Source organism: Canis aureus, chromosome 10, assembly GCF_053574225.1.
Source record: "Canis aureus isolate CA01 chromosome 10, VMU_Caureus_v.1.0, whole genome shotgun sequence".
NCBI classification, from domain to species: domain Eukaryota; kingdom Metazoa; phylum Chordata; class Mammalia; order Carnivora; family Canidae; genus Canis; species Canis aureus.
The window spans coordinates 46,114,103-46,128,878 of NC_135620.1; the positions used below are offsets into that span (position 1 = coordinate 46,114,103).

The window sequence follows — 14,776 nt, forward strand, 5'->3', positions numbered from 1 at the left end:
TAACTGATAATTTCCTCATTGAATATCCTGCACCTTTTCTTCAAAACAGCTGATGTCCAGGTGCTTTCCATTTGAGTTTATCCACAAATTGTAAGACTTTTAGAAGCTTAGACTTCAACCTGTGAAGCTTTGCATACTCTATCAGCTCTTCAGATAACTGTAGGTTCCTCAGAAAAGACAGGTTCCTCAAAAATCCTCTTACCTTACTCTGATTCCCAGATGGTAAACAATAGCACTTTCAATTGACCAAAGAGAAACTTCTTTTCAATGTCTACCACATGGCAACTCTTCTCTTCTATCAAAAACCTACTATTATTTTTCTTTCAGAACTGGTCACTTTATGGGATCCCTGGGTGGCTCAGTGGTTTGGCACCTGCCTTTGGCTGGGGTGTGATTCTGGAGTCCCGGGATCGAGTCCCACAATCGGGCTGCCTGCATGGAGTCTGCTTCTCCCTCTGCCTGTGTCTCTGCCTTTCACACTCTCTGTGTCTCTCATGAATAAATAAAATCTTTAAAAACAACAACTAAAAAAGAAATAGTCACTTTAGCCACCAGAGGAAATCTTCTCCCTCTTCTTCTATATGAAGGAATAGAAGCTAGGGGAGTGTTTTCTACCTCCTATTTTACACCAGAATTGCTATGTTTTTATAGTTAAATTAATCCATAGCTCTCTCTTTCTCTCCCACATCTTCTGGCTCTCTTTACAATATCCTGGCTCTTCAACTTAAGCTCTTAACTATTTAAAATCATAAGTGCTGAGCATTCATTGACACCAGAGAATATAGGAAAAACTAAAGGCCATTCAAAATAATCCCTATCCAAGATTAGAAGGTTTGCAGTAGGATTGTTACAATCCCAAATTTCAAAGAAACAAAAGCAATGATAGATTTATAGTTCACTTAGAAAAAAGAAAACAAAACCAGAAACCAAAACAAACTGGTTTGCTCACTTTTAATCAATATATAAATACAACCGTATTCCAGACATTTCAGAGGTTTATTTTAGATGTTTATTTATTTTTTAATTTTAAATTTTCTGGAACTTGCTGGTAATAGATGCTAAAATCCAGCTACAAAATTAAAACATGAAGCCCCTAAATAGGATTAATGTCAATGACAAAGGAACAGTCCAAGATATTCTGAAGATGTTTTAGGCTGTTTATCTTTTACAAGTCTAATGCTATGGTGGGCAAATATGAACACTATATTACAGATGGGGAAATGAAGTCCATGAGTATTCAGTGTGTTACCCAAGGAAATCATTAAATCATGAGATGAGCAGAGTACAATTTAAGACTGATACCTTAAATAGAAACTAAACAGTTCTTCAGGAGATTAAGAAAATTAATGATATTTGATGAATTGTAAAAGTTCAATTAGGTGAAGGAAAGGCAGACAATATAAAGGCAGTTCAAATAAAACATGCCATGACATTACGGCAATATCACATTTGACTTACAGTAAACTGACCAGCCCTGATATTGATTTATATGTCTTGTATATGTCATAAAAAAAATCACAGCAGATGAATGATATACTTGCCTACTGATTTACCTCTTATAAATACAAAAGAACATCTCATAGAAGACAATGGTAGCTAGTTCCCATGATGCTTATATGAAAAGATTACAATTTACCCTATTTATACTATTTATATATGTCACATCTTGGAATACAGAATTTCATGTTCTCTTTAACAGACTCTGCAATATATCTACTAAAAATTAGAAAGAAAACTAAAACACATTGATGTTGCTGTATTTCAGGTGCTATTCAAGGCTCAGTACTTGTGATCTCATTTAATTTTTATAAAAATTCTATAATGTAATTAGTAGCCTAATTTCACTAATGCCGAATCTTTGGTCAAAAATGGTTGATGATTATACCAAGGGTCACTCAAGTAAAAGTGGTGCAGTTAGAATTTTCAATCAAATATCTCACTTTAAAGCACCATGTATTACATCTGGGTTGTGTGATATATATTATTATTGTCCATTGTCTCCATCTGTCCTTGGGGCATGAATTCATAACATCTAGGCATGTTTCTCTTGCTAAATTAGGCCATAGACCAGAGAATATTCCAGAAAAGTCACTAACAGTCTATTGGACCAGATCTGATAAATGAGATAAAAGTGTCACTTCTTTGCTAAACTATTACATGCTAGATAATAGAGGCGTATACACATACACACATGCACACTTTTCGAACTTTAAGTGGTCCACAAGTTTTTTCAACCTGCAAAGAACTGTAGCAAGATTCAAGCACCCTGGATACAGATTGCTTGAATTCAAAGACTCGAACAAAGCCCCATATCTAGATAAGTGGTACACTTCCTACTATGTGGTAGTTGGAAGGATTGGGAGATTTCTATCAAAATAATTTTTTCTCAAAAGCTGATGCCTAAGAAAGCCTCCCTCTTCTACTTCTTCCAGTCTAACCTAATCTTTAACCCCTAATTAAAGCCCTTCTTACCTCCTATATTAGGGTCTCTAGATGGCCCTCATCCACCTAAGAATCTCTTATTTTTCAATCTTCTTTTAGCACAGAATGCTTCTATTCAATTATCCATATATGGTCTTCTACAGTTATCTTCTTACTTTCCATTACTATTTCTTCTCAACTTTTTGTATTATTAGCAGCACAATGACTGTCTTGATGGTGGTAAGAGTTTGTGGCCTCTGTGTCTATCTCAGGCATCCAAACTCACTAAAAATAAACATCCTGTATAAATAAAAATGTGGTTATTATGCCAACATGGTTTCAAGACAGACTCTAACCTTATCCCTTGATAAAATCCTTCAAATTGGAAGGCTGCCTTTTCCAATCCACTTCTCTTTAGATATTCTGAAGCCACTACAAGTAGACACTACAAGTAGAACTCCCTTTCTCTGCATTTCTTGATGTTCAATACCTAGGAGTTCTCTCTTCATAGGAATTGAGAATTACCTGAAATATTCCATTAAGTGAAAACCTTTAACTACCTCTTCCCCTTTTCAGGCAAAGCAATGTATATTAGTAAATATGTTATTGAAGAAAAACACTGACTTTTTCAATGAGGACAGCAACGGTTGTGAAGTATCCAAGAGGTTTTCAAGCTTCAGTATATAGCTTGACAATGTAATATAATAACCTTACAAGATATTAAAAATAGACCACTTCCTTTTGTTTCCTCCCCTCTTGTTGTTGCCTCATCCATATTCTCTTCAGGATACAATGAGATTATGTTAGGCCAGTAATAATTTTAGGTCTTTCTACTATTTTAAAAATATTTTATTTATTTATTTGAAAAAGAGTTAGAGCAAGAGAGAGAAAGTGAGAGAACACAGCACGAGGAGCAAGAGGGAGAGAAGGAGTCCAACTCGGGGCTTGATTCCAGGACTCTGGGATCTTGACCTGAGCTGAAGGCAGATGCTTAACTGACTGAATCACCCAGGTGCCCTTGAGTCATTTTAATATGGAGAATCATTTGGTACCTAGGCCATTTTCTTTAATGCTTCCCTCATCCTTCCTTTCTGGGAACCCTTAGTAACCCTGACACTGACTGAGTTGCTTTGTTGTTTGATTGAAATTATGCAAAAACTTCCTTTTCTGTTCATCATATATATTTTTGATACCAATTATAGTTAAACTGACTTATCTTTGTCGTGGTTCCTTTGCTTTTCTTCCTGTACCTTTAATTCTGTTTCATGTTGGAAGGCCATTTTTTCCTGGAGGTTTTTTTTTTTTTTAAACATATGTCTACTCGTTTCTAAAACACCGTGAGACCTATTTTTATATTTTATTTTATCCTTCTTCCCTGTGAATCCTGTGTCAAACATCTGAGCAGTTAGATAGTTTAAGAGCTTCTTTTCTTGGTTGATATTTGCTTTGACATCAATAGGAACTCACATGTGCAAATGAAGACTCTTCTATGGCAAGAATCTTCTTTTAGGACCCATCTGGGTTAGCCAGATAAGTCTGAGGATAGTTTTATATTACTCAAGAAAATTCAACTGTTTATTACTGCTATGTACTCTGAGCTGATTCATACAGGAATGCATTAACAATGTTTAAAAACATTTCATACCATCATATGAAAACATTATCTCCCAATTTACAGGTCTTTATGTATTAATTCCTTAGATGATTTTTTTAAAAAGTACATCATTACACAAGATCTGCACAACAATGATGTGAAGTAGTATAGGAATATAGTCTTTTTGTCATTTTTTAGGTAAACTCACTGAGGCTTATCTATAAGATGAGATAATTTTATTAAAACAGTAGAGAATCAGCATTAAAATTTAAAATGTTTTGATTACCAAAACTATTGAGAAGACGTTGAAATGATTTTAAAAAAAAAAATAAGACAAACTGTTTTTGAAAGCCAATTAAACCAATATTTTATACTAATATAACTGAAATGATTAATTCACCTATTCATTTATTTACTTATGCATCCATAGTAGTATTTACTCAACAAAGATCTATTAATTGCCAGAAACTCTGCTACCCACAGGAGCAAATGTAGAGATAAATAAGAGAATGCTTGTGCATTATGCAGCAAAGCAGAGAGTGCTTAAAATGCTGGCTCCTGAAACAGAAAATTTGGGTTTCATATATCCAGAGGAAACTAGAAATTGATATACATTTCTACATCTTCTATTTTCATAATAGTTATGTGACATATCTGTTTTATGTTAAACACCAGAACAAATTAGTCACAAAAATACATACTAAAAATATGATAGAAAAGTGAATACTGCTTTTTTATTCTGAGGTAATCTTAAGCCACAAAAAGAGTTGCAAAAATAGTTCAAAGATATATGAAATGTCCAAAAAAGGCAAATCAAAAGAGAAAATAGATTAGCTGTTCCTTAGGTTCAGAGGTGGGACAGGATATGGAGAGGAATACAGAATAACAGATGAGTATTTATTTTAGGGTATCTCCATTGACAGTTCACTTGTGTTCCAATACTGACATTTGTATGTGTATCTATATCCTTAGGCTTATGTTTATATATTTGTGTGTCCATAATTATGTTAATGTCATCTGTCATTTCTACTAGTGTTTACTTTGGAAGGGGGCTGGAGATGAATAGTCTTATTTGCCATTTTGATCCCATCCCTTCACTATCCACCCATGAATTTTAAATTCAAATATTCTATTCTCAGCAATAACAGCAAGTCAAAAGATTGTTTGTCCGTAGGGACTCCTGTCAGTGAAAATACTTCACATAGCAGAATGGCTCCCTTCAAGTACACTCCTCCAATTTCAGAAGGCATTCAAGACACATACAGAATCTATTAGCTTCTATAGAATGTCCCCAAGCCCCTACCACCATACCACTCTCCTCTTTTTTAGAGATATCCTCTCATGAAACTATCTCATTATGTAAATGTACTCCTAAGGAAACACACTTTTGTTGAATGTCCTTAGCATAATTCCTTCTTATGCTCATTTTAGATTTTGGGATGGATAAAGTTGACCATACCACACAATACACCATTTTCTCACTAACCCAGAAATATTGAATATATGACGATCATTAAGAGATTGAGATAGTGTAAAATTTTGAACTTTCCAAACCTACACAGTTTTATGGAGACAGAATTGCAAATACTTTTTAAAATACCAAATTAGGGATATTGCCAAGGTTTACAAGACCCATGTGAAATACGTAAACTGAGGTCCAGGCTTCATTTTTGTATGATTAACAAGTTTAGGGGAGGTTAAATACAAGGGTCCTTTAAAAATATCTTTTGCTGATCATCTGAATTGCATACATAATAATTCCTAATCTGTTTTGATTTGAAACACCCTAAAAGGGGTTTCTAATCTTAAAACAAACATTGCTTTGTTGTAAGGCATTGTTGTTTTGCTGTTGTTAATATCACCAGTTTAGAACCCATCAAAATTAAATTTACCTATCTAGGGTTCAACTGTCAAGAAAATTCAGCTATCTGTAGTCCTGAATAATGAAAATTTAAAAAGTGTGTGTGTGTGTTTTTTTTTTTTTTTAATTTTTGGCTTTTGAGCAGGTAATTCATTATCAGAAATTCTATTGGTCAAAATGTTAATTATGTCTTTTAAAAACAAATCCCTAGTGTGCCCTTGCTACTGTTTAATATAAAACATTTGTAAATTAGAATGTTTTGTAAGCTTCCAAAAAGCGGTTTATTATATAAATAGAGGTCTATGAAAGGCAGGATATGCACAGCAGCCAGATGCCTCACAGCTCCAAAAGACTAAGCTGCTCCTGAAAGCACCAGAACTTTAGATCCCAGGCTGTTCAAAATGATGACGATATATGGTAAAGAAAATATTAAAAGATTTTAAATTCTACCCCATATATTCTAACTAAAATCAAAAGCATATGGAATACATATCTATAATATTTTCTCTCATTGGAACATTTTAAAGTTTAGTTATTTAGGTTTGTATGTATGTATGTATCTATTTATTTATTTGAGACAAAGAGAGAGGCAGAGACATAGGCAGAGGAAGAAGCAGGGTCCCTGCGAGGAGCCCGATGTGGAACTTGATCCCAGCACCCCAGGATCACGACCGGAGCCAAAGGCAGCCACTCAATCACTGAGCCACCCAGTGCCCCTAAAGTTTGGATATTTCAAGTGCTGAGCCATTGGGAAATTTTATTTATTCAGAATGATTCATGCACCAAGCACTCTTATTAGAAACTATGTTTCTGTAATCATTTCTGTAAATTATAATTGTTACAGGTTCAAGGACATTTTTCTCAACAGACTATCTTATAAAGTATATATATGTCTTTGTACATGAAACAAATCATTGAATAAGGTCACTAACCAAGGATCAATGCCAAGCATAGGAAAACATATGTGTCAGAGATGCTCTGTATCCAGCACTAAACCAACAGAGACATTCAAACTAATGGATCTAAATTAAAAACAAAAACAAAACAAAAAAACAACAGTCAAATTCAGTCACAGTGGACTGTGTTGTTTGCTGGAATCAAAATGGTTTCTGGTCCTTTAAATGGTTAAATATGTTTTTTTTAAAAATATGTCAAAAATGTTTTATGTCCTGTGATAGAAAAATGTAACAATTGAGTTGGGAAGGGAAAGAGAGGTTAATTCTACATGATGACAGGGAAAGTTAAAAATGCTTTATGGGATAGAGACTAAGCTGAATCTTGAAAAAGGAAACAGGCTCATCAGACACAGAAGAGGGAAAATTTAATTTAGGACTTTCATGTGTTTTCTAAGAATTTCAAGGAAACCTTTGAAAGAATGAGTGAGTGAACAAGTGTATGCATGAGGGCAGGGAACTGTGTCAGTAAAGTCAAGGACACAGAAAACATTCTGAAACATTAAATTGTCCATCAATCTGGTATGATGGAGCCCAGATTATGCAGCAGGACATGGGGAAAGGTAAAGATTGTGATATAGGCAGGGCTGAATGATAGAACACCTCTAGCATGGTCATTTTTTTTTTTTTGACATCACAATGGCAGCAATTTATAAGGAAGATTGATTTGAAATACCACTTAAATTCTCAAACTGATAAAGTTCTTTTTATAATTGGAAGTATCTAGTATTGGCACAGCTGACAACTATTTGGATGGAGGAGAGTGGTGACATTTTGGGAAAACTACCATGCAACTTGGAAAAGATTGTCTAATTCTCTACAGTATCATACAAAGTAAGCATGACATAACAGTAAAGAAGGTCAAATACTGACTCGATATAAGGGTTGAAAGTGGAACAGCAGAAGGTTAAGGTAGATCAGTAAGCGGATGGTGTCAAAGCAAAAATCGCACTAGACAAAATTAAACAGGCAAGGAGGACTTTATTGAATTCAGCCTATTGCAATAAAGAAGAGGGAGACCAGAGCTCAGTCTGAACTCCTTTCCTCTGAGGCAAGGGGGATCCTAAACTATCTGTGTTGGCTAATTGGATGTCCCCCCACTTCCCCCTGCCAAAAAAAGTTTGCTTTTTCATATTTCCATAACAGCAGATAGATTTACACCTTCAAGCAAAGCCCTCCTACTGGATAATAGGGGAACTATCTTCTTTAATTATATATCAAAGGGATGGCTCCCAAGTTCTGGAAAAAAGACATTACTGGGTAAAAAATAGGCAAGAGGTATTTAAAAAGATTGACCTCTCAAGGAGGCACCAGAACAATTTACAATTACAAGTTTTCTTATGCACATGTTCTAAGAAAAGGAAGGTCAGAGGCCTACAAGTCAGGAAGGTGGCTATCTTCAGTCAAGCTGGGAGGAACATAAAGATCCTCCTGGTCAATGGGAGGAGAGTGACTAAAATGTGACATGCAGAGTCAAGCTTCAGTGGTGGAAACCAGAAACTATCAGATAGGTGTTGGATTGGAAGGGAATGAAAATATCAAGAAATTGGGTGTTTTTTGAGGTCTAAAAACAAAGTATAGCTAGTGAAAGGTGAACGTACAGGAGATGGCAATAAATACTGATCTCTATACTGCAATTTGACCATTTTCGGATAAGACTATTTCAGCATCACCCATCAATATGATGTTTTAGTGAAAATCTTAAAAGCAAAGAAGAAAAACTGAGGCCAAGTTGATCTCTTATAACAGTAATAGGATATTTTTGGTTTATTTTTGTGATAAACATATTACATGAAACTAGCTCTAATCCACGCATTTTGGAAAACACTGCCAGATAACTTTTCTCTCATTTGAACACACTCTTGCAATGCCTCATTTAATAGTACTGCTTGGAATCTGGTATGATGGTATGAACTAAATGTTCTGGATTGTCATGATTTTGTAGTGTTCGTGGAATGTGGTGATTGTCTTAATACCTTTCTTTGATCTATTTTTTTTTTTTTTTTTTTTGCTTTTTATGTTTATTTCTATTCTTACAGGCAGTTAGGGCTTCTAGTTACTTCCAGGTGCCTTTCTCAGCTCTTCTAATTGGCTGTTTTAATCTAAGAAATATAATGGGCTTGTTGAATTTTAAAGAGACTAGAAATAATTAGTACTTATCACTGCTAGGAAGTTGAATGAGAGTGGGGGAGGCAGCAGTTACCTTTACTATAAATACTTCTGTATATTTGGAATTATTATAATATCTGTTTGAAATTTAAAAAGCCTATTTTTAAAAATGATATGTAGATTAACTGCTGTAAGTGAGTACCTGAGGGACTGTCCCCTGACAAAACAGTGTTAATGTAAAAGCTTTGTGGCTTTCCTTTCTGATTGGCCAGAGGTCCTTCTTGGGACACTTTTCAGTTTTCAATGCCCTTTAGATATGTGAGGTCACCAAGTTTTTCAGTTCTGGATACACAGGGCATTATTACATGTGTACATCTTCTAATTCCAGAAGACAAGAATTGTGAAAAAAAAAAATCTGAGATCCAATAGGTTCAATTATTTAGCAGTGAAGCCCACTGCAGCTGATTTTGAGGTTTGAGCATTATTTGCACTTGAAAAATGCTTTCCCTTGTCATCACAAGGGAGTATCTGCTCTTCTCATATTATGCAGAACGAAATCTCAGTCAGAATAGGGAAAAACATCAATTATTAATTAGACATAAATTATTCCTAATCTACACACAATACCTAATCCCTGGTTCACAGAAATGCAAATTGTGCTTCAAAAACAATATGTTAACAAGTCATTTCTCTGCAAAAGACACGAGCCCAAGTTCAATATAAAATATAGAACAAATACTTCAAGCTCATTTCAAGGAATATGCTGATGGAAGGTTATCCAGAACAGCAAGGAAATGGAAAACCAGGCAAACAAAATACCCACAAGGTGAACTTGCTTTTTGGTGCTTAAAAAACAACTAGTGTGTCTACCGTAGCTAATTTTTAATTCTTCAAAATAATTAACTGGAAAATTGTCCTAATATATTTACAATGAATCATAAAAACAGCAAGTAAATAACAAGGGAAGCAATGATGACTTTAAGGGTCCATTTTTCTTTACTAGTAAGAACATTCAAAACAAGACCCTAAATGAAAACAAAACAAAACAAAACAAACAAACAACAACCAAAAAAAACAGGACCCTAAATCAATGAGCTTATGAGCTTAGGCCATAATATCATAAGCAACTCTGATGAAATAGACTCCTAGACTGAAAGTAATGTACAAAATCACATGGACTGAGCTGTGCAATACGAGCATCTCTCGTATTCAAGGAACTTCAACAGACTTTACGGTAGAAGAAGTGGTTAGATGTTTTTCTGGATTTAAGCGTTCCTTCATACAGCCAGCTCCCTGTATCCTCCATATACCCAGAATCAAAGGAACAGATTCCAGAAAGGTTCTACCATTTCCCTTTCTGGGATCAATGGGAACTTCTGATCTAAAACATTTCAAGTTTTAAGTCGAATTGCCACAGTTCATTGAAATGTATCGCTGTTACACTACTAAAATTCACGAGGGTAACTTTTTCTGTATCTTACTGCTCACCTTAGACTTACTCATTTTAGGCAATGGCTTTAAGGATATGGATCATTTTCTAAAGTATTTTCTCTAAAAGCTGATCCTTAAGAGAGTATCCTTGAGGGGAAAAAAAAAGAGACTGTGGTAAGTAAATTTGGCCAACTGTGCATCTTGTTGGGCTGAGGGTTGCTGTTTTTTTTCTTAATCTCTCCCATTCCTCCCTTTCCTTCAAAGATGAGCATTTAGTATCCTGATGGGACAAGTCTCAGAATACTTACTCGAACATACTTTATTACTGGGTTCGGTCAAGTGATGCTTTAAAGCCTGCACATTGTGGCACTGTCCTTTTTAGTACCTTTTTTGGTGCAGTGATGCAGGTTCACAGAACTGGGACTCTTCTTCAGATCTATCTCTGTTGTTTTTCTTTCTCTTTCTGTCTTTTTCTTCCAGCACTTCCTGCCATGCAGCCTAGTGAATAAGTTGTCTCAGACCTACAGCCTAGCTTTCCTGCTTTCCCCTTTTTTTTTTTCTTTTACTTATTCCCTTCATGGAATGTGTTAGGAAATGTGTTAGTATTCCCTTAGAGCGAGTCCACCATATCTGTTGTCTACTTCCCATTTTCATTGAAATGGATGGTAAATGACTTCCAGCCTGGCTCAGTTGGCCATATTCGTCTTCGAATGAATAGAATATCATTGTAAGTGTGGATAAACGAACAGAAATAATTTATTACTGTGTATCTTACCAGCATTCTTAAGAGACTCCACTGGAGTACCAGACACTCACATGTTAATATTAAGAAGTCATTCTGAGTTTCTATTTATTATTATTATTGCTTATTCAATATACACCTTCCTTTGAGGGACCTCACAGAAAGAAAATGCGATTGGCACAAGAACACTCTTGGGTCTCCTGGCCAAAACCTTCCTAATGCTATCGAAACCTACTATTACTTGTAATATATATAGTCTTCTGTTCAGAGAATCTCAGAGTACTTGTATATATTTAATACCTGAGAATTTATAAATAAAATTAAGTTCTGTCACTCAATCACCTAGCTGTGTCCTGAAAATTATTGAAACATGGATTTTTTTAGATATTTCCTATATTGTTATACATTATCTCATGAAGACATTATTTGGGAAATTCTGCTCCAAAATGATGTTGAGATATAAACCACTATCTACATAATCTAAGAAAAAAAGTATCAACTTGACCCAGACTGCCTGTAAAACTGGCCAGTTCTCAGCCTCACTCTACTCACATAGATTTTCCTTAAACCAATGATATTGGAAACAAGAATTTCACTCAACTGAAATACTACTCAAATAGTTGAATTCCTTGATATCGCATTTTACTTCTGACATTTGTACATATGTATCCCAGTAATTTTCCCCAAGATTAATTAGATCTTGAGGAAATCAAAACACCAAAGACTTTAAAGATTACTTACATATCTGTTGTGGCCTATTAAATACTCAATCTTAAGCCACAGACAAAAATCTATAGAAAATTAATAAACTACCCCGATATTGTTCACATATCTAACACATATACAAATTCCAAATTAAATTTATTTTGTGAAGTAGTACTATTTCACAATACTGTTTTTTTCTTTCATTATTCTCGAGTCTCTCTGAAAGTCAGAATAAGCTGTCTTGCTGTAGAAAGTATTTGAACTGAAATTTAGCAAGAAGAATATAGGAATACCACAAATTGCCAATTTCATATAGAATTTCAACTTCCCTAGGCTGCCAAAAATCTCAACTTGAATGGCATTTTCCTTGCTCACTTTTCTCTAAAATACAGGTATTAGGCATGTCATATCAATGAAGCTTTAATATCATTTTGAAGACACTCAAAATTAACCTAAAATCGAACATAGCTCTTCTTCCTCAGCATTTTACTGAAAAGATTATGAAAGTAATATATTTAATATTAAATATTAGTTTATTTTTAAAATACTACAATGGGTCTTTTAGTCATAGAGAAACTAAATAAATTAGATGGGCTTTTTAACGTAAAGAATAACTTGCTTATATAACATTGATTAGCAAAACTGAATAAAAATTAAGGGACATTATCATCTACCAGGCCATAGTATACATAAGCCAAATTGACTCCTTCTCTGACCGATAGGCTATACTTTCTTTTCTTGATGAATGGAAGGTGAATGAAAATTCCTTAATATCAGGTTGATCTAGGAGGAACTTAGAAACCCAGGCATGATGTCTTTGTTGCCTCCTTTTGTTCAAGCTGTCCCAATCCTAAAACCAAGAACGTAACAGAATTTTCCTGGGACTTTGTGGTTATGAGTTGTATGGAGGTGTATAGTGTATACTTTTTTTTTTTTCTTTTAGAAACAAGACTCTAAATGGACTCATTTGGGTTGTATCAAAAGCCACCATAACCAGATCCTTCCAACAGACTAGTTTAAAATCTGGGAACAGAATTCATAGTGCAGAATCTATACCTTACTTGAACCAGAGTTATTAATAAGAATATCTACTGAACCCCTAAAGGAAGTTTATAATCCCACTCCAAACTAGCAGATTCAGAGAAATGTCCTTGAGCCACTGATTCTTGAAAACTCTTTTCAACGAAAAATAGTCCCTTGTACCTTTCATAAAATACAACCTGTCATCCAAGAGTGAACATTAAATTGCTGAAAAGCTGAATGGCCAGAATACATCAAATCTAATTGATAGATCAATTTCTAACATGCAAACTAAACAAGCAAACACTCCATGTAGGAGTAAATAATTGACCAAGTCTAGGCTCTCTATGACTTCTATCTCAGCATTGCTAGTCTGAATATGTCAGGTATATTAACCATGTCTTAGGTGGAAGCCATATATTTTCAAAGTTTTCTGGAAGGAAAAATCTTATCATTTTTCACGACACTTTTTCAGAAAATTAAAACCTTCTGCATTAGATATAATTGTCTTCCATGGTACCTGTGAGCTACAACATACTCAGAAAGCATAGTGATAATAAGATTCCTGTTCCTGATAGGTTGGCTTATGCCCTGTCCCATGCATGAGCACCATCCACTCTGATTTCTACTTTGTTGTTCTATAAACATGGAACATTTTCTAGTCACTTTTTTCATGCTTTCCATTAAACATGCCCAGTCCTCCTCATTCCAAATTCTTTCAAAGATGGGTGACACTGATTTTCCTGGAGCTTTCACATAGCCCTCTACACAGACATCCCCTGCTTTGAGCAAGCTTGCCTTAAACTGCTTCACTTTTTCTTTTATTAGTTTCAGAGGTAGAATTTAGTGATTCATCAGTTGCATACAATACCCAGTGCTCATTACATCAAGTGCTTTAATGCCCGTTACTCAGTTATCCCTTCCCTCTAACCACTCCCATCCAACAACCCTCAATTTCTTATAGTTCAGCATCTTTTATGGTTTGCCTCCCTCTCTCTGTTTTCATCTTATTTTTCCTTCTCTTTCCCTATGTTCATCTGTTTTGTTTCTTAAATTCCATATATGTATGAAACACCACTTTGCTTTTACAAAAGATTTATGAGTATCTGTTTTCACTAACTGAAAGAAATCCAAAAAGGGTTTTCAGTTTTACAAAAAAAAAAAAAAAAAGGCAAAAAAATGAAAATAGCATTCAGTACTTGTTTTGCAATGAGCCATTAAAAAGGCAGTGCGCACCCCAAACAGCAACCGTAACATCACCCAGCTCCTTCCCCGGGAACTACACTCAGCATCTCAGCATCAAGCCACTACAACTTTGAACTGTGTCTTTGAACATGTGTGCTGTGTCTTATGTCCATTTATTTTGTGCACCCTTTAGCAAGATGTGTACTAAAAGTATCAGAAAAGCCTAAGAGAGATTGTCTGTTAGTTCTAGGAATGCTCAAAACAATTGTCCATATAAATTAATGGTAATTGTTTCTTTGCTTTATGTCATGTCAACTTTTTCAGACACTCAGACACGGGAGAACCACTCTTTCAGACACTGGAGAAAACTGCACTCAGCCAAATTACAAAAATAACACTTTCCTGTACCGCTTAAAGATTTTGTGATATTTTGGAGATGTTTTGTGTCCTTCCAAACTACAAACATAGAGCTTTGAATGTGGTAGACGCTAAATAAATTTGATCTACTATGTCTGTACATTGGTGATCCCAGGATTTGTGGAGATCCTCAACACAAATATTCTTAAAAATATATTTTTGATCAAATTTGCTTTACCATACCAGAATACCCATATTAAATGTGTGTACTCTGCTTTTCACCAACAGTGTTTGAATTTTCCCAAGCCCCCCCCAAAAAGTTTCTGTGCCTATATATGCCATCTCTATACCAAATGGAACCCCCAAACTCAAGTTCAAAGGAAAAGACCTGCCCCCTA

At 34.9% G+C, this 14,776-nt stretch overlaps 1 long non-coding RNA gene across 12 annotated transcripts in view; it reads right to left on the minus strand.

Moving 5' to 3' along the window:
- LOC144322307 (uncharacterized) overlaps nt 1-14,776 on the minus strand; it is a 551,832-nt gene that overhangs the window by 405,885 nt on the left and 131,171 nt on the right. For 11 of the 12 annotated variants that reach the window (XR_013387914.1, XR_013387916.1, XR_013387920.1 and 8 more), the window contains exon 5: nt 2,473-2,721. This is a non-coding gene — a long non-coding RNA (uncharacterized LOC144322307). The remainder of the gene's footprint in view (nt 1-2,472; nt 2,722-14,776) is intronic. The other variant, XR_013387922.1, reaches the window with a different exon arrangement.